Here is a 7,239-nt window from a genome sequence, read left to right as displayed (position 1 = left end):
ATATTGTTAATTACAATGTGAAAACTTTTTTTAAAATGAAATTAATTTGTTTTAATTTAAAACTGAACGGTGACATTTTTTGTTATAATTTACTTAATAGAGTAGTAGAAATTACTATTTAACATATGGCAACTTTGTTTTTCCTCCAAAATGGCCGGTGTTGTTTTTGTTAGGTTGAATGCATTCTTGTTTTCTTAGCCATCGTTTATGAGTTCTGTGGCCCTATTAAAGTATTGAAGAGTCGAGTCAAATTCAAGTTCATTCCTTCGTACCTGCTGCTGTTCTGGTTCATCGGAGTTTTGTTCGTTCCTTCGTGAATCGCGAAGAAACTTTCTGTTATGTTAACAAGTGATCTGAGTTTTCTCAAAGTGCAAATGCTTTTTTAGTGTTGTTGAAAACTTTGCGAAAAGACGCTTTTGGTGTATAATATTATGTGTGTTCATAAATAAAGTAAAATTATTAAATTGAAAAGTTTTTGTTTATTTGCATTTCCATGTGCAATGTAGAATTTTTCCAAATCCATTGTTTTGAAAATAATACAATACGTACACCATAAAGATAAATACTTTCAAAATAATGGATTTGAAAAAATTCTACATTGTACATCAAAAAAACAATAATTCTTTGAAGGTTATGAGGGCCTATGTGTGCGTGAACTGTGTGTATGTGTGCGTGGACTTTATGTATGTTTGTGTGCGTGTACTATGTGTGTATGTGAGCGTTACGTACGTAGGTTAAGTACAGCGAATTTAACACCAGGCTGTCAATTAGTAGGCTCAAAAATTTGACAGAGAGGGTTCTCTATTTCCTATGTATTACTTTTCTCTATGGTAGGCCGAATGACGTTAGTGACGTTTGCAAAACCATAGACAAAATACATGACTGGACATATTTTTCATTTGTGATTTGAAAAATGGGATTTGAGCATAAAATGTGACCAGTACAAATTAGAAAAATCTACTAATACCATCATTATGCAAATCAGACAGAGATGGCGCTGATATCAGTAATATTTTAATGAGTTTCAAAGTTTAAAAAAAAAATGGCGGGACTTCACGGCTGAACCATAGTAAGTGCAGCGGAGCAAATTTTACAGGAGAGCGAAAAAACGTATTTTCATTTGCTCTGCTAAGATGCTTAAAGACAAATCTTTAAAGTTATCCAAAGATAACTTCCGATGTTTATATTGAAGATTAGTTACTAAAGTATACTTTACTAAAAATTACTCACTAAAAATTATTTTTTGACATAATAAGTGCCACGTAATTAATTTAAATCAAAATCGATTATCGAATATGATTCAGTACTCATTAGTCCCCAGATTTTGATATGGTTATCGAGTGTCAGCCAACAGAACTCGAAATAATATTTAAATTACAGTAGCATTTTACCTCTAGTAAGTCACATTGACCATTTTGAAACTTAGTAAGTCCATGCACTTACTAGGGTTTTAAAGTGGTCATTGTAACTTGCTAGGTTTTGATATTGGTTTTTGCAGATTTGAATTGGACTTACCTACTAGGTTTTTACCTACGTGTTTTTCCGGTGTTACTTAAGTGTAATAGAGCGATTTCTGTCTTCACATCCTGCGGAGACCTTAATTCTAAGGTGATTTATGACAAAAAACGAAAATCTGTTAAAGTGTCCCTTACTAGGTTCTTAAATGGTTCAGCCGTTCAATATATCAATATATCAATGATTTAAGCTTTGATTAATATAATCAAAGCTTAAATCATTGATGATAGTGTAGTAAATAATAATAAAGTGATGTTTTGTAAAAAAAAAATCTCTAGGTAACTAATACCTGATACAGTTGACAGACGCTTTTATCTTGAAGAGAACGCATCCTAGTCATAATACTGATAATACTGCCAAAATTGACTATTTTTAGGGTCCCGTAGTCAAATGTCAAAAAATGGATTCGTCATGTCTGTCTGTTCGTCTGTCCGTCAGTTCGTCTGTCCGTCTGTCCGTCCGTATGTCACAGCCATTTTTTTCCGAAACTATAAGAGCTATACTGTTGACTGTATTCTGTGAACCGCATTAAATATTGATGCAAAAATTAAAAAATAATAATAAATATTGGGGGCTCCCCAAACTTAGAACTGAAACTCAATTAAAAAAAAAATTTTTTAAATCAATGGTATGGTATCCTTTGTGCGTGAGTCCGACATGCACTTGGCCGGTTTTTTTTCAAAATGGCCAGTTACAGATTATAGCAATTAGGTATAGTGACCTCCCTACCTTACGGGTAGATTAGTAGGTACCTACGGTTGCAATTACTTCCTTAGCGACTAGCTAGATTAATGTAAAGAAGTCTCTTTCATAAATATTTTCTCATAATCATTTTGCTACTTATGCTCAGTCAAAACGAGTAAACAGTAGCAGTAGTTAGTAGTAGGAGTAGCAGTTCTTTACTTATACCTAATCTATAATCTATTTATAGATTCTCATTCCGCGTATACCTACCTACCAACTGCAACATAATTAATACGACTCATCGATTCATTGGTAAATGAATTTAATAGAATTTCGATTTGAAGAAGATAAGGCAGTGTCCTCTATCCAAAAATATTGTTTATTCAATGTCGTTCCCACGATTACACTGGCGATCTTACATCGCGATAGTAAAGGAAAAACGCGTATCTGACAAAGTTAGCTTATAGTTATTGCGTAGATAAGATTATTCACGGGCGTCACGAGTTGTACGTAGATAGTTAGACTAGTTAGTCAGTAAGTTAAAGTCAGTAAAAAAAGTCAAAAGTCAGGCAGTGTGAATACAACTGAACCTCGTCGAACTTACCTGAAAATAATAGTTATTTGCTGTCTTTCTTCGGGCCTAGAACTGACTTCCAGGTGGTAGGTACCTACATAAACCGCCTGTTTCGAAGCCTGTACAAGATCGAAAACTTTCAGGAAATAAAAAAAATATGCTTCTTTTTATTGCTTTGTATGAAACCGGAGGTACCGAAGAGGACATCACGATCACGGCCAGATCTTTGCACATCTTCCACCGGAATTGACTTGAAGGGTCAAGATCAAAATATTCGGGCCCACTGCCACGAAATTCCGATCGACCAGCAGATCAATCACCACAAGTGGAACTGGATCGACTACACTCTCCGAAGGGAACCCGATCACATCCCCAAGCAGGTTCTAGATTGGAACCAATTAAAACCCAAACGTGATCGACCCAACCAAACTTGGCGGTGCACTGTAGCAGACGAGGCGAATAAAATCGGCAAGACTTGGAGCGATATCGCGAAGTTCAACAAAACCGAACACGATGGAGAACTGTTGCGGACGCCCTCTGTCCCATCTAGGGGACATGGGATGGGAAATTAATGCCCGTTTTCACCATCAATCCCTGATTTTTAAGTGCCCCTATGAAAACAAAATTCCTGTTATGTGTTACCATAGGGGATCTCTTAAAAATTAGGGATTGATGGTGAAAACGGGCATAAGTCCAGTATAATTTACCGATTACTATAATGATGTGTCATATTATGCTATCAGCATTTTTGCGGTTTTGTGTATTAGGCCTCAGCCTCGAATTTAGCGGGCAGCGGCGCGGGAGCGGCGGCGGCGCGGGAGCGGGGCGGGCAACGCAGACCCGTTCTCGAAACAAGCGGGCGGGCAGCTCGCGCGGCGCTTTAGCGGCGAAGTGTTGTGTTCGGGGTTGTGTTGTCGAGATATTTGTTTTTATTCGCAAACGAAATGTCTGAACAACGGCGACAATTTTGTATTGATTCAAATTTATTTCTAACGCTCGATTTATTGTGGGCAAAAGAAGAAGGAGTACGCTGCCCGCTCGTTGCCCGCTCCCGCACCGCTGTTTTCGAGAACCGGTCTATTTGATTTTCGCATAAGATCCTGCCGCTCCCGCGCCGCCGCCGCTCCCGCCCCGCTGCCCTCTAAACGCGAGGCTGAGGCCTGACAAACCTTTTTAATATTATAGAAAACCTTAGTCTTGGAGTAGATGTCAGTTACGTCGTCTGCAGCGGGAGCGTCAAAAAGATGCTTATCATATCAAAACTACAACTGCAAATATTTGCAAGGAGCTATTAAAAATCCTTCACACGGATCCAGGGTTGGCATGAGGAGGGTGAATGCCCTCACATGTAACCCCTGTAGCAGGCCAATAATATTCATGTTGTTATCAGGATATTTATTAGTTACATACCTAATTAAATTGAAATTATTGTTTTTATTGTGTATGCTCATACGCTTACTTGCTCTGGGAGGCTACGTCCTACGTTCAGATCAGAAGTAAGGTTACTAACTACCTGGCTGGTTTTCAATTTGGTTGAAAGAAATGAAAATATAAAATATAAACAATAACATAATAATAAATAATAACCTTTTAATAAATAATCATATTTTTCACTGTTGCTACGACTCCCAGTGTAAATGGGTCAATGTGAAACATAGCAAAATATTTTTGCCTACTGCTTACCAGTTAGGGTTCATTTAAAAGGACCATTCAGAAGGAACACGTGTGCTCACCCCAACCCTCTACAAGTCATTCCTACCTCTTGTTTGTTACATTAGAGCCCATGCACACTATCTTCATCGCAAAATCGGGTATCGAAAGACATCTTAAAACACGCCAAACGCAATTAGGTATTATTATTGTACATAAACATACTGCGACTATTAACGACTCTATATCATTTACTTACTACAAAATAACGTAGGTAACGATAAGCACACTAAAGAATAGTGTTACAACAATCGACTCCCATCCCTACGTTCCTTCACTCCATCCGGGAAACGGAAAAGAACGAAGAGAAGAATGATGTTCAAGTCGCAACTCATTCTCTCTGTCACTTACTCACTCCACAGATTAGCTTCATTCAACGTATTTTTTGCAAGTCGGCCGGCTTACTTAGGCAATAATATTCCGGAACATGAAAACTTGTGTGCCTGTAGTGAATGAAGTCAGAAGTGTCATCACAGTGCTTGAGTAATCTTCTCATCATCAGAAACTGCACAACAACACACAAGTAAGAGTTTTTCATACCATTCCCACTTGTTGAATGTGCTCTTATTTCTCCAAGCTCATTCGTTACCTAGCAGCTTTAATTGACATAAAAGCCCTTTTATTTATGTCAGTCCACTCAAAGGTATCATAGACCCTAACAAGTAACTTGTTGAAACTTGTAAGAAAAGATAAATGTAACATGGACAAACTGGACAACACGGTAAAGTTTAGTGTGCAGAGGCTCTTAGTTATTAAAATGTTATGAAACGTAAGGGGGCGATATGAAATAACTTGTTCTGGTGTTGTAAACACTTATAAAACAGTTTATTTTACCCACATAGAACTAGAAAAGAACGAAATAGGTAGGTAGTACCACAGAATAAGTAATAGGTAGTACCGAATAAATCTAAGATTGTTAACCATGAATAAAACTGTTAATAATTACTTACAGTTACTTAATAGGACTTAATTGATTATGTGTAATTAATAACCTAATTAATTACACCTAACCTAATAAAATGCATATTTTTTTATTATGCTGATCACAACAATAAATCTTGTTTGATTTTTCGAAATTAGTTTTCAAAACACCTGCCAAGTCACTGGACACAGAATGCGACGACGATGTCGACGATAGAGTCAAAGTCAAACCTTCCAAAACCCAGCAAGAGTGGATTAGGGTAAAACTGCCCATTGTCTTGTGTTGGGAGAGTCAAGATTCTTGACTCAAGATCCCGTTTTTTTTAACGAGGTTGTAATGTTTCGATTTCCTTCACAACTGTCCTAAGTAGAGTGGTAATGGCTGCGTCGTGAAAAGTAGGTCATTACCTACCTATATCACTATTCACTATACCCCTATATTGTGCTGTGCCTATACGCTTAATTAATATATGTTATAATATTATTATGAGCGGTTGCACCTAGCGGGCGCCCGCGGCGGGTATCCACTGCACACAGGGNCCATTAAAAGAAAATAGTACCATTAGTTTTCCGCAATATGGCGAGGGTTTTTATGTTCCTGGTCAGGCTATAGGTACATTATTGATTCAGGAGCAGATCTCTGTATTTGCCACGTATTCTTGTATGGTGTATCTTATGTGGTAGGTATAATAAATAAGGTAGTGACGTGCTAATATCTAGACTTACAGAATATACTTAAATACTAATAGTAATGACTGACATGTAAATGACTAGCTTTCCGCCCGCGGCTTCGCGCGCGTGGACTACAGTCATTATACAGTGTGAGTCACGTTAAAGTGTACATATGAAAATAGATGAAACTAGACCTATTTTTATCGACAAAAATGAGGTCAAAAAATTTTTGAGATTTTTTTTTTAATTTTTTATAGAATTTTTTTTCTTCGAATTACTTATTGTAAAGAAAACGTAATAACTTTTAAACGAAGCGGTATATCCTGATAAAATAAAAACAGTAATAATGCTAAATAACAGGCGATACTAAAAAAATACATAAAATACACAAAAAATGCTAACAAATAATAAAAAATGATACTTTTTGAAAAAAATCTGCTTAAAAATTCGTGTTTTTTGGGTTATTTTATAAATTTCTCCAAAAAATGCCCCTATAACCGGTGGTTTTTATTACTTTGTATTATTTTCTATCGTATTATCTTTGTAAAACCAAAAATAGCATGTCTCTATCCCTATCACAACATTTGTTATGATCGTTTGAACAAAGGCCTGCCACAACATTATTCTCCGCTACAGGTAGAGACAATTTTAATTTTAACTAAAATGCTTATTTTACTTCGAAATCTTTTGTTTTTATTTGAAATCTAACTTGTCTTTATCAAAATTACAAATCTAGAGCCATTTTCAGTTTTGTTGTTAACGAAGCGTTGAATGGCGCGCCCGGAGATGCTTAGTTCAAACGATCATTGCAAACGTTGTGATAGTATGTTAGAGATTTTCTTTTGCATTCATATTTTCAGGGGCCCTATATAATAGTGCATAGAGCTTATTTTAGGTGAAAAATAATAAAAAAATGTTTTCTCTTAAAAGAACATTCGGTATTACAGACTATAAAAAGGAAAAGTAAATAAATTGTATTTTATACTTTAAAGTAAAACATAAATGTAACCTTCTTACTAAATTAATACTACATAAAGATACAATAATGATATTAATAAATGTAACTGAAAAGGAACAACGGTTTTAATTTTATTTAATGTTTCATAATTAGTACTTTAAAAAGTACTATCGGTTTTATAACATACACTAATGATAGTTTAGAA

This window comes from Ostrinia furnacalis, unplaced genomic scaffold (assembly GCF_004193835.3).
Source record: "Ostrinia furnacalis isolate ACB-3 unplaced genomic scaffold, ASM419383v2 OfSCF2303, whole genome shotgun sequence".
Taxonomy (NCBI): Eukaryota; Metazoa; Arthropoda; class Insecta; order Lepidoptera; family Crambidae; genus Ostrinia; species Ostrinia furnacalis.
This window is presented reverse-complemented; position numbering follows the sequence as displayed.